General features: G+C 38.1%; 2 long non-coding RNA genes and 2 pseudogenes across 2 annotated transcripts; 2 read left to right on the top strand and 2 right to left on the bottom strand.

Moving 5' to 3' along the window:
* Positions 1–447: 447 nt before the first annotated feature.
* LOC121991226 lies at positions 448–9,052 on the bottom strand (annotated as a pseudogene).
* On the bottom strand, positions 9,053–26,548 carry LOC121991227 (annotated as a pseudogene).
* On the top strand, positions 15,005–16,261 carry LOC121993083. Its single transcript, XR_006115064.1, has 3 exons — positions 15,005–15,732; positions 15,821–15,923; positions 16,203–16,261. It is a non-coding gene; the product is annotated as an uncharacterized LOC121993083 (long non-coding RNA).
* LOC121993084 lies at positions 17,156–18,160 on the top strand. The gene is made up of 2 exons (XR_006115065.1): positions 17,156–17,214; positions 17,377–18,160. It is a non-coding gene; the product is annotated as an uncharacterized LOC121993084 (long non-coding RNA).

Below are 26,548 nucleotides of genomic sequence, written 5' to 3' on the forward strand. Positions count from 1 at the left end.
AGAAATTTAATTGGACGAAAATAAAAGAAATAAATTAAGGCAACTAATTTTCGTAAACAAATGAATATAATTTCAATGACGATGAAATAATTATGTTTTTTACTGAAATTTAGTCTATGCAAGCTCATACATAAAATAGAGAGGAGAAGCCTTTTTATTTGTTATTCGAAATGATGGTAGAGTTCGAGAGGTTTCATTGCAAGACCAGCATCCACATGAACGTCTGTTTTTGAGCATGATACAATTATGAAAACAAAATGAAAAGACAGAAAAAAAAAAAAAAAAAAAAAAACCAAAAAGTCAGAAAATTCCTTTGAAATTTTAGTATCGTTAAAGTTAAAACAAGTACGTTAGAATGCAATTATAGGCAAAAACAAAAATAATAACAAGGAATTACAAGAGACTCATCAGTTCAGAGTGCAAAAAGCTTCTGTTAACTCAGGAATTGATGTTGTGTGTAACAATTGATAATGTAGTATTCGATACATACAAACCAGAGTTTCATAATCCTTCTCGTGTTTTTCCGTTACTATGGCTGCTGGACATATACTAATAATTACATCAAATCAGAACTTAAGCCACCGATGAAAGTCAGGTTTGACTCGAGGGGCGTTTGAATGATGATAATGGCTGACTATGCTACAAAGATGACTAAACCTGCAGCAGGAGCAGTAATAGAAGTGTATGGAACAGTTCTGCCTGTGATAATTTGTTCGCTTGCAAGAAAGTTCATGCATTAGTTTAGATCTGAACTAGAACTGGAATCAACTGGTTGAACCGACAGCAGAGTTTGGTTTCCGATGGATAACGAAATGGTCAACAAGACGCACAGATTTGAGTGGGTCTGCACCATAAGCCGACCTCCATTTGCTGGGAAACTTTCTGACATGGCTCAGTTGTAGTGGCTGTTTTGGTTCGGCATCCCAATATGGATCTAACTCCCAGTCCTTCGGAACCTAATGGAAAGAGGAAGAACCTGAGGTTACACCAGGTATATATGGATAAACATCAATATATAACCTCTGAAGAAACACTACTTATAGATGTTTATCTTCGATTTTTAAGTCTTGAAACCTCAATTCTAAGGATCCATGTTTCTTTGTGAATGTGACATGGGGTAAGACATTACCGTTCATAATGCAATCACTAAGGTATAACATAAAGTGTGACCAATCTTGCATTTAAATTCCTTTTTCAAAAATGGTTTGGGAAAAAGTATGCCATCTAGCTTCGACATTTTAGATAACTCATGTTGATAACTAGGCACAAACAGCAAACCTGGCAGTTTATGATACAAAGAGATAAGAATCTAATTAAAAAATCACAACAGATAAATAACAAGTGCATCCTAATGACCAAATTCCTATATGAAGTTGTAATGTCCAAGAGCTGTTATATCTTAGGGAAACTATCATACGGAAGAAAGCATGTGCATTGTGAGAATAGAGATCTGCAAGCATCTTCGGATGAAGAAAACCAACAATGGAAGTCATTATTGAAGCAAATTAGGATAACTTCCTGCTCACAGATTTGGAGAATGGTTACTTAATCTATAATCTGTGATATAGATTTGCATAAAATTCAATGATGAGGTAACATCAGCATCAGTGCTACGTTCTCGTGGAAGAAACTTGGGCACATAGAAGACACGACAAAGGCGGAAGACCCTCATGGAAAGGGGAAGGCGCTCCTGACTCCAGCAAAAGGATTTTGTCCTGATGAATGGACACAACTAAATCAAAAGTTGCTTGCATCTCATGCAGAAGGGTCTCATCCACGCCAAAGATACTCAGGCTCACAAAAGATGGTCGCAATGAAGGTAGAATCGCGGAAGGACTCATCCAGTGGCATAGTGGAGTATTGGAGCTTCTCATGCGTCAGTCAGCAAGTAAAACTAAAAATTTTACCCATGCCAATCAGCACAAAATGAAATTTGAAACCATGCTCAAAACTATAGTATTGAGTAGTGCACACCATACATTGATATACATTCCAAAAAAATAAACATGACCTAAGCATATCAATAGATTTAGCAGGCATTGAACATTGACAAATGGAGTCAAAGAGCCAGCTAAAATTAATAAGCAAGAATTAATATATTGTTTTGAGGGTATATGACTGTTTAAAATTAGTATAATAATTACCAGCCTGCTATAACTTGATCATGTATGAAGTTATGTCTTTTTTTTAGAAAAGTGAATGCTGTATTCCAAAGTAAGCTAATGAGAATTCATACATGATCAAGTAAGCCAGAAGTATAGAAACACTGGAGTAGAGAGGACCCAGAAGTATAGAAACACTGAATCATAGTAGATGATAGCACCACCCCGTGGAAGTATCTCAATACCTTTTCTGCAGATGTTACTTCTGCTAACAGCCATAACCTGTGAAGGAAAAAAAACCACTAATGGTAAAGCAACTAGTCAACTGAATCTAAAAAATGTACAGAAATTTGATCACCTCAGGAACATCAAAAGCTGACATAAGATACTTTATACAGGCAGGATAAAGTCCAAATGTCCATTGTTCAATACGAGCCCGCAGCCCACTCGGGTCAGGAAAATGCTCACTTTCCATGGATCTATACCATTCATAAAGTGTGTGATAGCCTGATAGAGGCAAATGGCATCTTAGGTACTTTAAGGATAAACCAAATAGCCAATATCAGCTGAAATATCACAAACATTGATACTGGAGGCTAAAGAATTACAGTAATCTGGGCAAAAATCTAGTAAAGAAGTTTTATAATTATTGTTGTTGGATTTATCCATGTTTTTGCAAGTGGGTATAAGACAACTCAGGTACTTTAAGGATAAGCCATTATCAGCTGAAATATCACAAAAACGATAAGGCTAAAAAATACAGCAACCTGAGCAAAGTTCTAATAAAGAAACCTTATATTTCATCAAAAATAATAAAGAAACCTTATAAGTTATAACTATTGTTGTAGGATTTATCCATGTTTTCACAGGTGCGAAATATTCAGTGTACTGGTATGTAAAACCCAACAACGTGTCAGGAATATCATCAAATCAGTATTTCAATACATTCCATACAGCTACAAATTGTGAGACTTGGCTGCCTCGTAATAGTGGATTGATTGAACTTGTAGACCTCAAGAAGTCTGCAACTTCCATGTATCATTACCTCAAAGTAGATCTCTCACACACTAAAACTTTGACAAGTTACCTTCAACATCATTGTTTGCTTTTTTCAATATTTTATCTTTGCAGACACTTTTAATTTTTGTCCTACAAATTCAATTCCAAGCTGAAATGAAAAATATTAAGAGTTGCATTTGGCTGAGACAGCCAACATCAGATTTGTCTAAACCCTTGCGTCTAACTTGCCAACTCTACACTTTAGCACCTCTATCATTTTAGGTCATCTTAGAATTTGATCTTAGTCTTAAAGGGGAGTCATACAATAAATTTGTTAATAATAAACTTTATACTTAACATATAATGTTGACTATTTGACAATAAAATCAACGTCAAGAGACCAACTTGCATAGGAAATCAGAATAACTGCAGCAATGAACTTATTAGCAATATATATAAATATGGTACCAAAAATCATACCTGAAGTTGCTAATAGGCGATTGTGGACACATATATCAATACTTAATTCCAAAAGCAACATCAAAATTAATGGGCAAACAAATGAGCGGAAACATGAAGAACACCGATTATGGCACGGCTTTTCCGTGATAGTTTTGTAGGCAAGAAGAAAATGATGCCAATGTCAACACAAGTGTAGCAGCAGAAGACACATAAGAGTGATCCAGCATGTACAAGAATGCTTTCCACACTGTGCTCAAGAAATTATTGATGCGGCCTGACCATGAATCATGATGCAAGATGCGGAAAACATCACACTGAAAAATTAATTGAAAAGGTTAATAAACATGTTTTAAAACTGGAGAAATAGTCAAAAGAAGTTTAGAAGCTTATTGATCCATGCTTTTACATATCAAGCAACTAAAGAAGATATCATATGCACAACAGGTAGACAGTTCAAGAATCAGTGTCATTAAACATACTAAAGGAGGAAGATGATACTAGTCTTTCATGAGGCGAATATCATAAATTACAATATTGACTAGGCATAATTTTCATGGCAAACAATAAATCAAGTGGACTAAAAGTTTCCATATTTACCTGCTATAATTATACATTTTTATTCTTATTTCACAAATTTTCAATGTATTCGCACTGGTGAATGTTTCAAAAGTGTCAGGAGAATGGAGAACTAAGGGATGAAATGGGGAAAAAAAGAGAGGCAATTTTCTGTGGAATTGATCCTTACTGCAAGGTTTGATGATAAAAAAAACAAAGAATTAATACAAGAAAATTGTGTATAAAGTATCATCCATCATGCAAGCTATTAATGTGACAATTATCATTTCATAATTTGTGGCTGCTTTGTTAGTAGTTTAAGTGTTGAAAAATTGTTATAAGAAAATTGCACATGCCTTCTCATAACTTGATGGATTAAGGCTCCCACTTATATGCTGGAAGCATCACCCATCAGATCATCATCAATAAGAAGTGCTATGCATTATCATATAATCTGAACTCAAGTTTTAGCTTCCTAATGGATCAAGTCATTATAATGCATTAATGAAATTCATGAAGTAAAAAGAACAATGATAAGTTGGTTTCAAATACACTGAATTAAAGAAATTGAAGGGTGCCCTAACCCTTGATAGAAAGGGGAACACACAAAAGTACTAGGAATTGCAATATATACCAAAAAAACCATGTCAAACTTCCATATATAACACCTCTAAAAGAATGCCAAACTTAGTTACCTATATGACCTATTGCTTTTAAATCATAGCATAACTATTAATGTTATAACAACAGAAATCCAATTAATGTGTATTTCATTTTTAGAAGAAAAGAACTTTTAGAAATAAGATCCTAAAGTGTAAAATTCAGTCAAAGAACAAAACTGTGTTTTAGTAGTAGTAGAAATTTCAATAGCCGTAGCATTATTATTTTAAGCCAAATAACAAATTTATAGAAAATCACCTGCGGAAACATAGAAAATACTAATAGAAAGTATATGATGCCACCAATGAAATCAAATTGCCAGTTCTTCCTTCTGAACTTCAAAATATTGCCCAATGCAATCTGTGGTCATGTTTGCCACAAAAGATGCATGAGAATCAAGACTAATCAAAGAAAGATGAGAGGAAGTCGAAAGAAAAATGTACATTAAAGCAATTGGGCAGATAAATGTTAATAATAGAACTTTATAAATTTATAAAAAGAAATGGGCTACTACAGACAAAGAGCAAAGGCATTGTCAGACTTACCCTACTAGAATCGTCATAAGAAGGATAAGTGGCTTTGCTTTCATAATAACTTCCATAAAAGTTATTGAACTTTCTGAAGACATGTGTAGGATGCAAAAAGGCTCCACCACAGCCGTTTACAAGCAAATGTTCCACATAAACAGGTTTGTCTGATGGAACTGAAGAATGGCACATATAATGGTGTAAATCTCCAGCCATTCGAAGTTTACATCTTCCTTTCAGGTAGTCCTTTATCAGATGAGAGACATTTTTCCCAGTGACATCATTCCAGTACCAATCAAGAAGCCAACTTGGTTCATGAGTAATAATAATTACACAGTCATTCTCTCCCACCTGCAGATTTTCCATCATTGACTACAAATGTTTGCAAGAAATAGCTTACAAAGCACTAGATGAAAGTGAAACAGGATCAGGAAAAGAAAAGTAAGAAAAACCACCATTACAAACAGGATCACAGAATCACCATTGTGGTTGCATTGCACATTTCACTTGAACCTACAAACATTAACTACACAGACAGAATCACCAGGATCCAGTGGAATTATATTCCTTGTTTGTTACAATATTAGTTATTATTATGAGTTGGTGTGTATTTTTGTGCAATTAGCAGGCTGCTGTATAGTTATTGCTTCATTATTTAAGTATAGCCAACAAACAAAAAATAATGTCATTTCATGAAGTTTTAACTTTGAGGACATTAAACCAGTGATAATTGCAAACACATACAATATCAACCAATAGAGACACTAAGCAACCTTTTTCTGGCATAATTCTGTGAAAAACTTGAACTGATAGACGTCAATATCTCCATGCAGAGCCTGGTCAAGACCAAATATCCACCACCCTTTGGGAAGTTCCAGAGTAAAATAACTCTTCTTCTGTGGAAGAAACCACCCACCCAACCAGCTTTTATGGCATATGTACCTCATAAAAGTATGAAGTCCATAAAACCAATCTGTAGAATGATTAACGGATCATGGTATCAATACCTCTTAAATTATTAACTTGGTGCTCTTGCTCAACAAGATTGCAATCCAAACTAATTTAATAATAATAAAAAAAAAAGTAGCCCGGTGCACGAAGCTCCAGCTATGCGGGGTCCCAGGGAAGGATCCATTGTGCGCAGCCTTACTCTAGCAACAGGTTGTTTTTAGGATTCGAACCCGTGACCTTTTGAACACAAAGCAACAACTTTATCGTTGCGCCAAGACTCCCCTTCAATCCAAACTAATTCAATACGAGCAAAAATTAAAAAGTTTATCCTGAACATCCTCAAGTAGAATTTATAGTAAATGACTACTGACCATGATTACCAGGAATTATAAAACATTGAGGCCCATCATATTTGCTTAGTTCAGACACCCCATACGGAAGCTCTGGCTTATTTACTGCAATATGTTCAAGTTTGTACCAGGACGGAGACTGAAGAGCATCTTCAAAAGGACAGAAAAAAGCGTCTCTCATATGTATGTATATGCTGAAGGGTTTGGGTACCTATTGACAACCAAAACAAACAAATCATGAAAACAACCTCTTCATCTGAAATAATAAAATTCAATAAAATTATCTTTGGACAAGAAGTATATCATATAGCAGGAGCAATTAGCTTGATGCAACGAGTTCAAAGAACATGACAACTACTACACTAAGTTTTACATGTAAAATGTTTACTGAATATTTTCGGAAAGCTGGTGTAGACTGTGAATGACTATAACAAAATAACAAGGAGACAGATTCCTTGAGAAAAATCCAAGCTCGAAAAAGAATGAAAATTACCACATCAATTGATTAGTCTGATTATAGTGAAATATATACCAGAATCCTCACGGAAAATGTAATTAAAAGTAAAGCAGCAGACGCAAATAGAACTATCTCTCATCAGATAGATAGGTAAATATTCACCACAAAGTAAATTATAAATAGAAAAGATCAAATTAAATATAATTCTTTTAGTCAAGGCCACAGTTGTCTCCAAACATTTTTTGTAAAAAAATAAATAAATTTATAAAACATATTCTTCTTTTATTCAACAAGAGCAAGATAACAAGGAATCTTACGCAAGGTCTCCTCCAATAAGAAGCAATTTCCCACGTGAAAGAGAACGATTTGAGTCACCAAGCCTCAAACATACTGAAGGTTTGGCCAGCAATCGAGCCACTGCATAAGTTGAGTTTCCACCATCACCAGTGTCAGCAATGAAATCAAACCAAAAGTCATCTCCTTTGGAAAAATGGTCAAAGAAAATATCATCATTTTTTGCTTCATCTGGAACCTTGTTCATGGCAGCCTGATGTAAGGAGATTAATTAAATTTCAATAAACATGAATTGATTTACTAAAGATAAGAAAGACAACAGAAATTTAAGTTTTACCTGCATCATGCGCATATCAAATCGACCGACAAACAAAGTTACAGATGCCATGAGGTCAAACACAGTCTTAAATAAATCAGCTGATGTTCTGAAGACATAAATAACAATGCAAATCAGCAATACTCTCAACTTTCAACTTGGCCTCTGTAGATAGTTCAGAATTTTAACTAGCTAAGTCTAACAACCTACCCTGAATACCATGGAACCATCTCCAAGAAATCAGGTTTCATTTGTTTTTTCAACTTCTCATATTCAGATAAGGGCGAAGTATGTGTAAGAGCCCATCTATGAGATCTCAGCCAAAGTTAGAAGGGAGAATAAGAATTGGTTGTCAAAAGGAAAATGATATAATAAAAATAATTGTGCATAAACAAATTGAGAACCACCTTCAAAGGGAGAATAAGAATTGGTTGTCAAAAGGAAAATGATATAATAAAAATAATTGTGCATAAACAAATTGAGAACCACCTTCAACAGTTCTATCAGGATACTCTAGTAATTATATAATGCAAAAAATAAGTTGAGTATCTCAAGCTTTATGACACCACTTTTTACAGTAAAACTAGGAAAACTAAATACTGAAAAAATGTGTACCCTGTTGATCGTTCCACTTCCACCACATAATGAGCCATGTACAGACCCATAAATGTTGCCCACAATGAAAATATGGGAGATATTTCATCAGAAAGGCCAGGACATGATCCATTGCATGCTAGCTGAATATGAAGATCTTAAAATTTTAACGGCCGCAAAAAATTAGAAATAAAAAAATTAAATATCAATATGATGTGGATAAAATATGTTACCTCCCCATAGATGACCCATTTAGAAAAAAAAGGATAGTCACTCGCAGTTCCTACGGGAGCAAACCAAGTAGAACAAATCTGGTCCTTAAACTCATTCATTCGAATGAACTTCGATATCCAAGAATTTGTATCTTGTTTCTTCCACAATAGGAGGGAAAACCAACTTGAACTCTTCCTATCTAAATGTTTTTCTGTAACAATGGCTATGTTTCCACAGTGACTATAGAATACACAGCAAGCAATGCTGATGACCTGCACTATAACAGAAACAGGAAGATAGCCACACATTTTAGTAGAACATGCATAGATTCAAATATGTGGATCAGTTAAAGCACTCACTGTACAGTTCTGGGTGATGGGCAGTAATTCTGGTCGTTTTCTTGCCACACGAGAAACAAGACCCATATACCAAAGGCCAAGAAATATGATGTGAAACAAAATAAGAAAACCAACAGAAGAGATGAAAATTGTCAGAAACAGAGGAAGATTCATCCGCAAATCCACTCCCATAGGTTGGAAACTAGGGAGATGATATAATGCCCCAACAAAGATTCATGAGATATACCTGCAGCAATAGAATGTGCAATCAACTCATAAATCTACTTGACTATTATAGCATGGATCTAAGGCCCTAGTTGCGGACTTCAGTGATTGAGTTATAAGTATTTCCTGTGCAGTAAGATAAAGAATATAAAGGAGAAGTAAATTTCAGGGGACAACAATATGTAAATTTGGATCGAGTTCTTGAACGAATCAAAATATTGTAAAGTTCATCATGATCTTGGGTCGCCTACAAAGTTGGACCATATGAATTCTTGGACCACCATGGGTTGTTGGCTTGTTGCTGGTTTTCTTAGACTGCTCATGAAGGCGTGGCATTAGAGGTAGCGGAATGATTAAAGAGCACAAGAATCTCAACGAACTTAAGGTTCCCATACAGAGATGATGCCAAAAAAAAAAAAAAATCCAGGCTGCACCATTCATATTTAGTGTTGTCAGCTAGTTGAATTCGTGTCCTGCACTTCTGCAAAAGATCTCTGTGGGTCCATAGAATTTAGCTCCTGTAAACTTCTGAAGCATCGTGATTGTTGAGCTGAAAGAACATTCTAAAGTAGAGGTTGCTTTAATCATATCTTGATGCCATTTGTGCCACTTGCATTTGCTGAGCAAATGCTTGCATTTCATCAATGTCCTCTGCTTCTCTACTGGTTGAAAAACTATAATTCTCCTCACTGCTTATGAGCTTTCAGGAATATATCTCAAGCTTGGAACAGCATCGGAAGGAAAGATTCCTCTAGTTATGAATTGCATGCCACTTCCAGATGATTTGGTGATCTTGGAACATCATTTACTCGGGAAACAAACTGTTTGCAAGCTTTTCTCAGATTCTCTTTTACTTGGGACAGCTCCCTGTTTTGAGCTGTGAGGGCATCCAATTCATCAACCAGCCTTAAAATAGTGTCGCTCTTAAAGCGATGTGCATTGCTGTTGAGTAAATTCAACCATGACCTCTCAGAAAAGGCATGGATGTCGATCTCCTGAAGAATGTCCAAGCAAGAAAAGGCAGCCGGGTGGTCTTCTTCCACTAGTTTCATGCAAAATCTTTCCTTGACAACAGGTATTGGCGGCACCCTTTCAAAGCGAACCAAATGCTTCCATGTTGACTCAAGCACCAGTACCTGAATTCAAAGGGAAAATATATTTAAGCAAGAAAAAAGAAAAGAAAAGAAAAAGTAAGCTTCAGTAGTTGTATAAGAAAGATCAGCTAAGAATACAGCCATAGTATCTCCTAAGTGTGTCTCAAGCTCTTGATTTAAATAATAAAGTAGATTTCCATTTTTCCACTATAGGGTCCAAAACCTAAATTTAGATTGAAAGATAGAAATAAGTATTTGGAAAAGGTAAGCTAGGAGAGCCAGCTGCTGATGCTAAATTTAGGCTTCATGTAGCTTCATCTGACTCCCTAGAAATAATCAAAGTTGCCTGGCGGTTGATAAAGTAAAACTAGAACTGTTAACTAGTAAAACAAGAGACATATTCAAATGCAAGCTTTATCTTGCTATCACATGCATCATCGGGAGATGATGATTATTCTACCTAGATATGAAGATGGAAGTTCTAAAGTTTGAATGAAATACTTGCATATGAAACAATAACTGAGGCTACTAGAGAACTCAGCATTGAAATAGGACAGCATTTTCCATTACTTGAGAGAATGATGAGTTTATTGCATTAGAAATTACCTTCCCAGCCCTGAACGCATCAAGCACCATGCGCATATGCCTTTTGTGTTGAAGTGAAACCCTTGGTTTAGCATTTGTCTATAAACATTCTCAAAATCATCCCACTTCTGTCTTTGAGCATAAGCCTCAATTATGGTATTGAATGTAAAGTTATCAGGAACAACTCTTTGACTCAAGCCATCATTGTTCACATTCTGATAACCACCAGCCAATATTTTCTGAAACAGATCTTTTGCTTCTTCAAGCATCCCATGACCTAAGTATGACTTCAACATTATGCTACAAGTTACAATATTTGGCAAACAAAATTTATGCATTTGGTTAAAGACAAATGCTCCATTCTCAATGCTTCCAGAGTATATACAGGTTTGAATCAATCCAGTATATGTTACAACCAAAGGTTTCTTTGCAACCTTGCATATTTTCTTTATCTGCAAAAGAGATATAAATGGTCAAATGATTTAATCAATATTGCAACCTTGCATATCTTATTTAACAGCAATAAAGATAGAAATGATTAAAAGTGTTTTGCAACAATTGAGCAAGTAGGTTGTAGGAATCAATTACATGGCCACAAACCATCTTTTTGACCAATAACATATTCACTCAGTTATCAGGAATATTTTTTGAGAAAATAGTTGAATATTATTCTAAGAGTATACTAGGTGTGGCCCCTAGGAACAATTCCAAAATCTCCAATATAGTTCCTAATTCAAGAGACCTACCAATTTAGTTAAGAAAAATCAAGTAACATGACATTTTTTTAAAAATTTTCGTGCAAAATATAAGGGACTATTTATTTATTTTTTAGATCCTTAAATCTATCTCATGAGAACAATAAAGAGCCTTCCACTAACATTTTCAGTTCTAGGGAGGATGGGTTGAGATTTATGGATAACTCGAAAGCTTTGATGGCTTCCAACTGTTATGTGTAACTAAAGTTATGAAGGGAGAAATGCACCACTAGAAGAAAAAGTTGGAATACCAACACAAAAACTGGTCAAAGATAAAAACCTGGAGTAAAGCTTCTTGACACCTCCCTGAGTTGCAGAGACAGCGTGTTAGATCATAATAAAGACTGGCTGTGCCTATAATTCCACGCTTTTCCATGTCTTGCACTGCTGCTACAGTTTCATCAATTTTACCTTCTCTCCATAGAGCATTAACAAGAACTGCAGCCAACATAAGGGTGATACATATTGAGTAACCAAATCTTGGGATTGATAGAATGTATAAATATGTGAAAAAAATGGCAAACCAGCAATTATAGTCAATAAAGATCTTTTACCAGCAGAACCTATGTTACCTTTGTAATTCAGAGCTCCAGGTACTGATGTTTTCTCAACTTTCCTAAAAAACTCATGCACTAGGCTGTACTTGCCACATGCCAGCATCACCTGTTAATAAAAAGTAAAATGCGTTGTGCTCCATTAAAGGGTCATAAATAACACAACGGACAGCTGAAATGAGTAGAAAGTCAAAATTTATCTTTAGGTATTACTGTATTGATGATGGGAAATTATCTAAGAATTAACATCTGATACAAGACTATAGTTTACTAACAGATTTTCCTTTTTAACCTAGCAGGCAATAGATCAGGAACAAAAATGTAAAAGCTAATTCAGAGAGAAAATTTGGTCAATAAAATGGGCTATTGGCAAGATCCATATATTAACAATATGAAAAGAGCAAGAAATTTGAGACAAATGCAGCAATAACTTGAACAAAATAGGCAGTTACTAGAACTTACAAATAAGACTAAAGAAAACAACGTAATGAGAGTTCTAAGGTGAGAACTAGATTGCTAAGAAATTCTAAAATTCAGAAAAACAAATTCCTTGAAGAAGATGAATTGAGCTATCTGATTTTTAAATCAGAAAACGCCCAAACTGTATATGGTGAAATTTACAGACATTCTTTTAATAACTTAATCAAGATAAACATCACATGCTAAACTTACCGAGGAGAGAAAGAAGAGAGACTAGATTCTAATAAGTTAACCAAACATGAAAAGTAAATATCCTACAAAAACAAATAAGAATTTACACCACTCAGGAACTCACTAACTGTGGAGCATTGTTTAGAATTCACTTCCTAGGTTAAAATAACTACAACTCAATTTGTGGCCATTTGCAGGTTTTTTCCTACTTAAATTCCTGATAAATTGAATTGTATTTTAGTCTATTAAAAAAATGAAACAACGAGACTGATCATGATGAACTGTACTACGAGTTCCTACATTTCACATATGATGATTCCTATAACACAATTCTATCCCGGGTAAGGATTCCAGCAAAATGAGAGAGCTACAGAGACCTCCATGATGAGCCCATAGGTTGTGTTTGAAGGCTTTATACCCCGCTGTTTCAGCTGTTGTAGAACCCAAAATGCTCCTTCCCATTGTTTCTGCGTAACACAAGCATTCAAAACCTACAATTGAGAAAGGCATGGAATTATTAGTTAGCTGTAGCAAGCAACAAGGCACTTCTAACTATCTTATACTAAACTGCACGAGGAGTTGGAAGTCTGTTAAAACTCAAGAGAGAGCCCAATGCAACCCAAATGCCAAGACACTTATGTGGGGAACTCTTAGTATTTAAACATATTTGAGAGCCCCCATTCTTAGAATGTGGAAGTAAAAGGTTGGTGGTTCTCTCTCTCTCTCTCACTCACTCCCACTCCTAAAATATGTCCCCTTAGGCTCAATTTCATTTTTAAAGGTGAGAGCCTGACTCTTATACCATGTTAGAGCTAAAGAGAAAGATCAATCCAGCATTAATGTCAAGGCACTTAGGTGAGGACCTCTTGGTATTCAAACACAGTTTAAAAAGCACATTTTAAGGATGTGGAGGTTATCCTCTCTGTGTCACTCCCACTCCTCTTTACAGAGTCTCTAACACTATCACACTTTATTTTTTAACAGTAGAATACTAACTGCATTGTAGACAACAAGGTCTGGTTCAAGGCGTGGATCCCACTTCTGAAGAGGGCCCAAGTTGAACTTCTTTTCTGGAACAGCTTGCATGCAATCCATGACATCAAATAGTTCCTTCATGAGTCCTGCTTGGCCCAGTGTAACAGCAATACAATGGTAAGCTGCAAGATCAGGGTACCAAGATAACCCTTGCTGCACAGAATTTTAAACATAGTGAACACAGTTGTAACTTCAAAGTGAGAATCATAACTCTAAAGTGAATAGATCACAAAACTAAGATCATTACACGCATAGCTTGGAATATGTTGAGTGCTTCAATAGGTCTCTTTGCCTTCCCAAGCTCATCGAGGACAGATGTGTAAACATATCTGTAATAAAGGATCGTAAATATATATACAAAACTAAACAAATTTTCAATTCCAAATCAGCAGAAATGTTGAAAAAATAATCTCTAGTGTGAGGTTTTGATGACACAAATGAGAAGAAAATGTCAGGTAAGGAATGTGGCATGCAAAATACAATAATAATTCAAAATTTTAAACTTTTTTAGGAACAATTCATATATAGACCTGCTCTTAAGTGACTTAAATCTCTTTCAGGACTGAAACCATTCAACAACTTGTAGTACCCTTCTCCAGTTCCCATGTGTGCCCAATATCTGAACAATCCTCAAGATTGAATGATCTGTGAATTTAATCCTGGCATTGTGAATCATCTTAGAAAACTTCCATTGAGGTATATTTATATCAGCTGCATTTAACCTGTGACAAAATATCATATGGATTAACAATTGACTATTTAAATCATAAAAGAAAGCCAAAAATTCCAAATACAAAAGTAAGACAAATCTAATAATCAGAATGTATCGACAAAGAGAGATAAACAAACGTACTAAGAAACACAATCCTTAGTGGAAATCGTTTAATGAACAGACTGTACATTTGAAGACATAATGCATTTACTAATTAGCCTAGCCAAGCCAAACCAAGTCAAGCCAAGCCTGGTCGAGCCAACCTTGCATCAGAACTGCTATATGTCAGCTGGTGTCCCTCAAGTGGTGGATACTAATGCTGTGTTGTCTTAGGGAAAAGATTTTCATTTGGCGAGTGGATCCTTCAAGGAGCCTTATGGTCTGTAAAATACTAGGAAAAAAAATGGCGAATACTGATAAGGGAATTTTCTAGATTTTTTATAAAAATTTCTGTAATTTTTTGGAGACCGTATGGACGAGTTTATAGGGATAAAAACGGGATCCGGAAAAACCTGTTTAGACTATCTTGTTTAAGCGAGGAAAAATTCTATTTTCTTTTTCTTTTTCCCTTTTTCTTTTCTTCTTTACTCGCCCGACTCTTCTCCTCTTCCCCCTTTTTCTCCCGACGCCGACTCTTGCCAAAACCGCCACGCGACGGTTCCCTCTCCTCTTCCCCTTCTTCCGCGAACGTCTAAGCCCTCTCTGCCATCTCTCTCAAGCGACGACAAGCAAGGAAAGGCCTCTTTCCCTGAAACCCTAGCTTCCACCCGAGCCCTTCACCTCTTCCCTTTCACTCAGCAAAGCGGCAGGCGGCTGATGCTAGGTTACCGTTTCGAGCCGGCCAGAGGAGGAGCGTGCGGGAGCGACTGCACAAGCAGAGTTCTTGGCAGGGGGCTCCGGCGAGCATTCGACGATGCGACGCTTAGGGACACCGGGGAGCTGGTGCTGATCCGGGCGACCTCGCCATCGGGGGCTGTCATCTATTTCACCGATTGTCATTTCTTTCTCTCCCTCTGCCGCCTTCGATCTCCTCTGCCGCCGCCACTGCTCGATTACTCCCGTCATCGGAAGGGAGTAATCGACGAAAGGGTTAGGGCGGCCAACCTCTCTCGCTGCCGGATTCGAACAAAGCAGCGGTGATTTCATCGAGAAGGTTCGCTGTTCTTTCGATGCACTAGAGTTCATCTCGGTGGCTTGCAAATCCGCCTTGGCGATTTGTTTTGGCTGCTGCCATAGAAGCCACAAGGTTCCAGCAGCACCTCCTCGTCGAATCCTTGGTCCTCACAGGTAGTTAGAGGTAGAGGTAAGGTGCACGGATTGTTCTAAAATTTGGTTGTTGTTGACTGTGATGATTTCTTGAATTCCATTTTGGTCTGGACACTGAAATGCAGGGTGTTTCTTGGTTCAGCAGTTGAGGCATCGGATTTGGATAAGAAATGCTGGGTAGTAGATGTAGCATCGATCTGATTTCAGTTTGCTGGTTGAGATATTGAGGTTAGTTATTTGCCTGATCATTGTAGCTCAGTCCATTTCTGCTATGGGATTAATAGGGAATTAAATTTATTATGAGTTAAGGTAATTAACAGATGTGTTAATTGATGATTAGTTTGTATTAGATTGATAAATGAGTAAGTTGGATCCAATTTGGGTTAGTTAATTTGGGTGGATTGTGTATGACAATCCAAATGGATGTTCATAATGAAATTTGGAATTTTGTTTAGCTTATTACATTTTGAATTTAGCTAAATAAAATATACACATTGATTGATACAGGACTTTGATGCGAGACGAGCATCTCGACGTTAGATTTGGACTTTTCGATTGGAGGCGGGTACCTCTTGACTTATCTTTTATGATATCGTCAATTGGATATGCATAATATTTTATAGCTACAAGCAATGATCATGTTTGCCTTTGGTATGTCACTGTTTGTTACCCGTAGCATGTTCTGTTGGGTGTTTGTTATGTATCCATGTTTACGTTTCGTGATTATTGCCACGAGTACCATAGTTCCTAGAGTAAGTGACATACCATGCTTTACTGAGTTTAGGACTAGATTCTGGATTTTTATTATCTGGCATGTGTATCTATATTTTTATATCATACCTGATCTGTGTACCTAGACCTTCTGCTTTGATCCATGTATATTGTTGGTACATATTTTATGGAGGTAGATATGTTCAGGACCTACGTTGTTATATCATAGAGGACCTGTATACCCTAGATCTGTGGATTTGACTTACTTGTACTAGGGTACACATTTTTATATATATATGTGGATTTGGTTCAGGATATTGTCATACTTAGTTTCATGCACAATTCGCATGATTGCATGCGTGATAGGTCGCTCCATTATCAGAGCATATCGCCGCATCATCGCTCGTTGGTCCGCTTATGGGTCATGGGTAGTGTGACGCAGCGTGGTAGCACATCAGGGATCCCTCCCCGTCATGGTGTACCGGGAGACCCCCATTTATGATTTGGGGTAGGAGTATGTGTGTACTCCGACAGCAACCCGTCCACTCGGTCACTCATAAGGGGTAGTGATGTCAGAGTGCACGGTTGTCACAACCCTATCCACTCAGTCTCACCATTGTGTGTGAGATGACTGACTGGCGTCAGGGGTGAACATGTCATTGGCACCATATGTATTTATTGCATTTATTTGTTTGTATTTGCTGCACTTATATGCTGCATTTTGGTGGATGCATTTGTTTGACATGCATACAGGAGGCATATTGTGTATCTGGTTTGACGATCCTTTTGTTCTGGATAGGAGTTCCTGGTGAGTACAGCTTCCTTAGTTACCTGTCAGTCTTGCATTTTTCCTATATATGATTAGGAAGCTGTATTCCATGTTTATTGCTGTTAGATATATCTTACTAGGCATGTCTATTGGTATTCGCTGAGTTGTTAAACTCATCCCTGTAGACACTATCTTTTTCAGGTATCAGGTTGTTTATGGAGTCGCTTGGAGTATCCTGACTGCCGGTCCCCACGTCACATTAGAAGACCAGTCTTCGCATTTTATTTATGTTTATCGTGGTATGTGTGTATTTGGTTTTGTGTTCCGGTTTGTTTCCGGAGTATTGTATTGTTGTGTGGTGTAAGCCTAGCCAGCTAGAAGTCTTGTATATTTGGTTTTCTATCATTTTCCGCTGTATTTTGTTTTTTGGTACAGCCGAGTGTGCTGCTTTACATATAACTGCGTGGTTGTGTTACATATTTTGTATCAGCCGAGTAGGCTGTATATAAACTGCATGGTTGTGTGTATGTTCCAGCCGCCTGTGGCTGATGTATATTGTGTATGTAGAAATGTTTCAGATTGTCATCCGTATAGGGGAGGTGTTGTCGAAATTTGTTCGGATAGGGACTCTCCTGGGACGTGACAATGGTCTATTGGAAAGTAATATTCCTATGGAGGTGGTACCAATCTTGCTTGGTTTGCTCTCATTGGTGCAGCCAAAAACACAACACCACAATTGCAGTTGATCAACAAGGCCATATTGAGTAGATAGAATTGTATGAGCAAAGAAAGATAGAAGTATGTTCAATGATAGGGCGGAGCTGGAACTCTTGACTGATATGCAAGATGAAGTTGCACAAGAAAACAACACCGAGAGTTATGCAAAATTAGAATAAATGAAAGCATGTTTATGTCATGGAATACTGATTTGAACAAGTAGCAAGCAATAAACATCGTCGTGCAATAAAAAAAGGAAAATTGGACATTCATGGCTTACTGCTTTGCTAGGTTCTGTATCCTCCCTTCCAATTCCATCCGCAATACCCTTGGTCTGTTTCTGACATCAGTGAACACCTCAAAAGTCTTAAATGCAGCTCTGTCCTCAAAATCGAAGCAATCAGAATCTCTAGAAAAATTGCTGGTGTCCAAATTTGCATCATTGAGCATCTTACTTATATTCAAACCATTAGCATTCATGCCAGAATTCCAGTTTTGCCTATCATACCCATCATGCTTCTTTGACAAAGAAAATTTATTCCTCTTCACTATTTGCTCTTTGTCATTATTTCGTTTCCCTACCCAACTATTGACATGCATATTCTGCCCATCATTTTCATCCTCAAGTTTGAACTCTTCTCCGCTTCTTCTCAATCTGGTATTAGTCAATCCATGATCCATTGTCAAATGGAGCTTGTGATTAGTAGTCATATTGGAACCAGGGCTGACATTGCTTGTATCACTTGCATAAAATTTCTTAGCATTTTGTTCCTTTTTTATCATCACGAATTCCTCTGACTTTCTCTGTATACTTTCTTCAGTAGAATCTAACCTTTTTATAAAATTATTAATTACACACCCGTGCACAGTCTTTGCCACCTTACTATCTTTGGGATGATGGTCATTGATATAACTAATCTCATGATCATCAATGCCTCCATTTAAATCATCATTACTTGACCATGGCCTGTTTGATTCAGTTAGTTCCCCACTTACAGGCTTTGAGCGTCTAAGGCGAGGTTCACCCCCTGATGAATGGTAGTAGCCACTATGATTGACACTATTTTCGTTGGAAATTTCAAGTTTATCAACTCCTACTGTTTTCTTATTCTTTTGAGATATATCCATCTATCTCTCAAAATGATTCACTTTTCTTTTAACAAAATAGTAGACATCTGCGTCTTCTCCTGTATCATTTAATTCGTCTTGCGATTGAAATTTCCTCAAAGCTCTAGAATTACCATTACCATTGTTGTGTAGATTAATAATATTGTCGTTTCTCCTTGGAGCTCCTTTCTGTAACAGCCCTTCATCCAAACCTCGTCGGTCATCACTTTTATTCTTTTTTGATCTGGTAGCATCTTCCAAGTCCTTGGTCCTTCCACGAACGGAAAATCTTTCACTCCTATTCGTTTTTGATCTTGTAGCATCTTCCAAGTGTTATTCCCGGTATCTCCCAGAGTACGCAAACTGATACTGATCGTCGAGGCTAGTGTTCAACACTATCTCCGTAAACGATATTGCTCCGCTACGGTGCTAACGGATAATAGCAATTCGTTCCCAAGATACAACGACGAACGTCTCGGAATCGTAGCACTCCGAATTCCGAGACCAACAAACCTTCTCGTAGGCTTTTTGGACTCTTAAATGCACAAGATGAGATGAATGCTCAAGAGAGAGTAGAATAGATGAATTCGATGATTCGATTGATATTTCCAGCATCTGGAGGGTTCTATTTATACCAAAAAGAGGTTGAATGCCTTTTTGGATGAGAGGATGTGTTCTTTGGGCTGGATCGATCTGGATCGTCCATTCTGAAGAGTTATAACCCTTCACATATCCCACTTTAATCTCATCCATCAGATTTGAAGAGTTGTGACCCTCAGATCTCGCTTATTGTCATCAACCATCGGATCTGGATTTACTGATTCATTCGATCTGACGCTTCAGATCAAGTCTCATCCCAGGCGGTTAGATTGTGACTCTTCGCGATCCAACACTCTAGATCGCTTCACAAGCGATCCATCACACCTCTTTGATCAACGGTTGTCATCTGTTTGCCCAATCAACAGTCCAGTCATCTCTTCTTGCCCACGTGGACGCCACTTAGGCATTGCCCACGCGTACGTGCGAAGTGCAAAGTGCGCCTACAAAGCGCCCATTGCGCACGTGCGCAAGTGGCGGGCTCACAGGTGCGAGCACCTGCTCGCCCCTAAGAAGAGAGCACCTGATCTTTTTTCTGAGTTAACTCCATTAACACAGCATCATTAATAAGCAAAGAATGCACATCGAAAATTTTCGATGTGAGACTATTCTCTCATGCATTTCCTTATATATACCATTAATGAATAATTAATATTTATTTGGGCCGACTTTAAATAATTAATTTCTCATTCACCTTTAATCGGTTTTGAGCAAATTAATAGTCTAAATTTATCTACTCGAAACGTATATTTCAATTTTGAAGTCAATTACGACTTTTATCTATTCATGGCATTCTGATTTTTTCATAAAATCGTATTGGTCCATTAAGACCCCAATATCCAACAATCCCCCACATGAATGGAAATTAATGCAATGCGTGTATGCATGCTGACACTTTACAAGAGTCTAATCGATAAGTCACTGCATCGGGAGAGGTAGCTTGTGGCTTTGAACTTTCCGTAGTGGAATGTTATCGAGTATACTAGGCTGCGCAGTGAACGTGATGTCTTGAACTGCTCAGCTGTTGGTGTATACTAAGACAATAACACCCACACAGAGACCTATCTCACCTACTTTAGGTTCTCATGCTTGGTTCCGTTTCGGCCATGTACACCATCTTGGATTCATGAGTGTTTCATTGAAGCGGTCTGTCTTCACACTCATATAGGTGACACTTCTATCAGGAGTATCCTACCATACTCCACCTTATAAGGTATAGAAGTCACTAAAAGCATAAGCTTTACCTCACTACATGAGGTAGGACAACACAAATTCATCCTAGGATTGGGATAGAGATAAAATATCTCATGTGCTGTAACACAACTTCTTTAACTTCGTTGTCCCATTGAACCAAGATCTTGGGATCTCCAGTCAACAAGGTTGGGTTACCGCTACAGTCATTTTTTAGTTGTAGATTTTTAATCTCATTTCTCTTTATGAGCAGTATACTTGATCTCGACTCAACCCTTTCGTAAGAGGATCTGTCAAATTATCTTTGAACTTAACATAGTCGATTGCAATCACTCCATTCGAGATCAACTGCCTAATGGTATTATGTCTACGACGTATATGTCGTGACTTCCCATTGTACATATTACTCTGTGTCCTTCCAATTGCCGATTGACTATCACAGTGGATCAGTACGGCAGGCACATGTTTCGTCCAGCTCGGAATATTTTCCAAGAAATTCCACAGTCATTCAGCTTCCTCAGCTGCTTTGTCTAGTGCTATAAACTCGGATTCCATAGTTGACCGAGCAATGCATGTCTGCTTAGTGAATTTCCAAGATACTACTCCCCCACCGATCGTGAAAACATATCCACTAGTGGATTTGAAGTCTTTTGTATATGATATCCAATTAGTATCACAATATCCCTCCAGCACAGCGGGATATTTTCCATAATGTAATCCATACTTCATAGTATATTTCAAATATCTAAGAACTCGCATCAATGCTTTCCAATGGGTGTCGTTTGGATCACTCATAAAACGACTCAGCTTGTTGATCGCACAGGCAATATCCGGACATGTACAGTTTGTGAGATACATCAAACTGCCTATTATTCGAGAATATTCCACCTGCGATAAGGTCTCACCATGATTTTTCACTAAGTGTTGACCTAGATCCATAAGTGTTTTTACTGTAGAGAGATCGTACGCATTGAATCTTTTTAATACTGACTCTACATAATGAGATTGTATCAGAACTATCCCTTCTGATGTCCTGAGAATTTTAATTCCCAATATAACATCTGCTTGACCCATATCTTTCATATCGAAATTTTTGGTCAGCATTTTCTTTGTAGTCATGATTATATCATGATTACTGCTCATTATTGGCATGTCGTCTACGTATAGACAGATGATTACATAACCTTTAGGTGTGTCTTTGACATAAATGCATTTGTCACATTCATTTATTCTGAATTTGTTTGACAGCATTACTTTGTCAAATTTTCCGTGTCATTGTTTAGGCGCTTGCTTAAGTCCGTATAATGACTTAATAAGTCGACACACATTTTTCTCATTTCCTGGAGCCACGAACCCCTTGGGTTGCTCTATATAAATTTCTTCTTCCAACTCACCATTTAAGAACGCAGTCTTAACATCCATTTGATGTATTTCAAGGTCATACAGTGCTGTAATAGCTATTAGCACTCGTATGGACGTAATCCTTGTCACCGGTGAGTAGGTATCGAAGTAATCAAGACCTTCCTCTTGCTTGTACCCCTTGGCTACAAGTCTGGCTTTATACTTGTCAATTGATCCATCAGCTTTATACTTGCGTTTTCGTATCCACTTACAACCTAATGGTTTATTACCAGAAGGAAGGTCTACTAATTCCTAAGTATGATTATTCATGATAGATTCGATTTCACTGTTGACAGCTTCTTTCCACATTGGAGCATCGGGACTAGAGAGAGCTTCACTTAATGTTCTTGGGTCCATTTCCAACATGAAAATCATGAAATCTGGCCTGAACGATTTCTCAGCTCTAGCCCGTTTGCTACGACGTGACCCTGCGCTTTGATCGTCAATAGTTCTTTTATAACAACTAAGTTCGGTAACGTCATTTTCGTTTGAACTTCCGTTGTTATCATTTTCAATGTTTTCCTTCTTATTTGGGAATTCGTTTTCAAAGAATATCGCATTATGAGATTCTATGATTGTTCCTACATGAATATCAGGAATGCTTGATTTGTGAACTAGGAAACGATATGCACTACTATTATGGGCATATCCGACAAATACTGCATCGAATGTTTTAGGTCCGATATTTACTTGCTTTGGTTTAGGTACTTCGACATTTGCCAATCACCCCCACACTTTCAGGTATTTGTACGATGGCTTGTGGCCTTTCCATAGTTCGTATGGAGTTTTATCACTTTTCTTATGAGGGATTTTGTTGAGAATGTGATTTGCCGATAATATTGCTTCCCCCCACAAGTTTTGAGGTAAGCCTGAATTTATCAACAAGACATTCATCATCTCTTTTAGTGTCCAATTTTTACATTCAGCAACACCATTTGATTAAAGTGAGTAAGGCGCCGTTGTTTGATGGATAATGCCAGAATCTGAACAAAATTCATCAAACGGTGTATCATATTCTCCACTTCTATCGCTACGAATTATCTTAATTCGTTTGTCAAGTTGATTTTCAACTTCCATTTTATAGGTTCTGAATGTCTCTAAGGCTTCGTCTTTACTTCTTAAAAGAAAGACATAACAGAACCTCGTGCAGTCATCGATAAAAGTAATGAAATACTTTTTACCTCCTCTAGTTTGCACAAATTTCAAGTCACATAGATCACTATGTATTAACTCTAGAGGAGTCGTTGACCTTTCCACCGAATGAAAAGGTAGTTTCGTCATTTTAGCTTCTACACACACTTCACATTTGTGTGTTTCGTCAACATTGACATTCGGTAATAAATTTAGTTTGACGAGACATTTCAGAGTATTATTATGCACATGTCCGAGTCGATCATGCCACAAATTAAAACACTCAACCACATAGCTGGAAGCAATTATTTTATTACCATCAAATTTTCGGAGTACAGTCATTACAACCATTTTGAATAGACTTTGTTCTAAGTACCCCTTTCTTACGAAGACACTATTCTTCATAAGGATAAAGTTTTTGGACTGGAATACTAGTCTAAACCCGGCCTTAACAAGTGCCGATCCAGAAACTAGGTTCTTTCTGATGTCGGGAACATGGAGCACATCAATCAAAGTTAGCTCCTTTCCAGACGTCATCTTCAAAACAACTTTTCCGAGTCCGACGATCGGAGATGTCGTGGAATTGCCTATATAGAGCTTCCTTCCATTTATCGGAGTATACTTGGAGAACATCGCCTTATCTGAACAGATATGACGAGCTGCTCCAGTATCGATTCACCACTGCTTCGGGTTATCCTCCACTGTATTGGATTCAAAGACGACCGCAGTGAGATCCAAGTCCTCAAGAGAGGTTGCGACGTGGTTTGCAACATCTTTTGGCCCCTTGGTTGGCTTCTTCGGGTGTCTGCAGTCCTTTGACATGTGTCCTGACTTTCCACAGTTGTAGCAAGAGCCCTTGAACTTCTTTACTTGAGCCTTCTTCTTGAACTACTTCGACTTTTTGGCGTTTGGCTTGACCAGGTTGGACATTTCGTCAATTGTCCGCTTGGTTCCTCTAGAGTCGGATAATTTTCGATTATCCTCCTCTATTCGTAGCCTCAGGATCAGGTCTTCCAGTCCCATCTCCTTTTGCTTGTGCTTGAGGTAATTCTTGAAGTCCTTCCATGACGAAGGGAGCTTCTCAATTACCGCAGCTACTGCGAATGACTCGTTCAGCTTCATGCCTTCGGCGTCCAGATCATGCAGTATTAATTGCATATCTTGGACTTGAGCTGAGACGCTCTTAGAGTCCACCATCTCGAAATCCAGAAATCGGCCGACGATGAATTTCTTCAATCTGACATTTTTGGTCTTGTATTTCTTCTCAAGTGATTCCCACAAAGATTTCGCCGTCTCCAATGAACAATACACGTTATACAACGTGTTGTCCAAGGCGTTGAGAATATAGTTGCGGCACAAAAAATCTCCGTGTGACCACTCATCGCAAGCAGCCTTACTACCTTCCGTAGCGGCTGGCAGGTTTTCCTGTAAAAACCATACAAGGTTTAGCGTCGTTAGATAAAACAGCATTTTCTGCTGCCATCTTTTGAAGTCGGCTCCGCTGAATTTCTCCGACTTTTCTCTGTGCGGAATTGATGTTGGCGGAATGGCGGTCGGAACGTCGTTGGAAGTAGTCATATCAGTTTGCAGAATATCGTCTACGACTGTTGTTCCCGGTATCTCCCGGAGTGCGTAAACTGATACTGATCATCGAGGCTAGTGTTCAACACTATCTCCGTAAACGATATTGTTCAATACCAAATGAAGAGGTTGAATGCCTTTTTGGGTGAGAGGATGTGTTCTTTGGGCTGGATCGATCTGGATCGTCCATTCTGAAGAGTTATAACCCTTCACATATCCCACTTTAATCTCATCCATCATATATGAAGAGTTGTGACCCTCAGATCTCGCCTGTTGTCATCAGCCATCGGATCTGAATCTACTGATCCATTCGATCTGACGCTTCAGATCAAGTCTCATCCCAAGCGGTCAGATCGTGACTCTTCGCGATCCAACGCTCTAGATCGCTTCACAAGCGATCCATCACACATCTTTGATCAACGGTTGCCATCAGCCTGATACGTCACCCGTGTGTCAGGTAGGTACTGCAATGTCCTCTGGACTACAAAGCGCTCATTGCGCACGTGGCGGGTGGCGGGCTCACAGGAGTGAGCACTTGCTCGCCCCTGAGAAGAGAGCACCTGGTCTTTTTTCTGAGTTAACTCCATTAACATAGCATCATTAATAAAACAAAGAATGCACATCGACTTAGCATCATTAATAAAACAAAGAATGCACATCGAAAATTTCTGATGTGGGACTATTCTCCCGTGCATTTCCTTATATATATCATTAATGAATAATTAATGTTTATTTGGGCTGACTTTAAATAATTAATTTCTTATTCATCTTTAATCGATTTTGAGCAAATTAATAGTCTAAATTTATCTACTCGAAACGTAGATTTTAATTTTGAAGTCAATTACGACTTTTATCTATTGATGGCATTCCGATTTTTCCATAAAACCGTATTGATCCATTAAAACCTCAATATCCAACACCAAGTCCTTATTCCTTCCGCGAACAGCGAGTCTTTCACTTTGAGAGCTATTTTCCACCGCATTTGGCCTCTGCTTTGAATCATCATTTCTAACTGAACGATGTTGCTGCTTCATTCTGAACGATTTCCCCTTATTCACCATTTGCTTCTTCGAGCCTTCCTCCTCGCCATCGCCCGTATGCCAACTCCTATCTGTCCTCACCGATTCCAAAACCTTCACATAATCATCAAACGCGGGCGTAAACGTGAATTCCTTCTCAAGAAATCTACTGGAGGCAGACACGCTCCCCATATCCTCGATTTCGAAAGCACAAAAAATTCGGCCTTTGAAACTTCCTCCGTCGAGATCCCGTCTTCTCCTTGCCATCCGAAGAACCGAAGCTCTGCCTAAGAAGCGTCTCGGCAGAATCGAAATCCCCTGAAACGAAGAAACATTCGACCAAGCATTCCTAGGAAAACTCCGGCAATCCCCTGAACCGAGGAGGCCAATTGGCCTGTTCGCCAACATCATCTCTTCCGGGATTTGCAGGAACAGCAGAGCGACGAACTAGCTTAGGGAATCATAGAAAGGGGAAAGGGATTGGCAAACGAAGATCATTAGACCTGCGAACTCGGGAGCATAAGGAAGCGCAGGGGCTTCCTCGCACGCGATGGCTAAATCCTCAGCGGGGAGCTCAGGAAAAGGATAGAGCGGCCACGCCGTCTTCTTACTCATCGTCATGTGATTGG

The sequence above is a fragment of the Zingiber officinale genome, chromosome 6B (genome assembly GCF_018446385.1).
Source record: "Zingiber officinale cultivar Zhangliang chromosome 6B, Zo_v1.1, whole genome shotgun sequence".
Classification (NCBI taxonomy): Eukaryota; Viridiplantae; Streptophyta; class Magnoliopsida; order Zingiberales; family Zingiberaceae; genus Zingiber; species Zingiber officinale.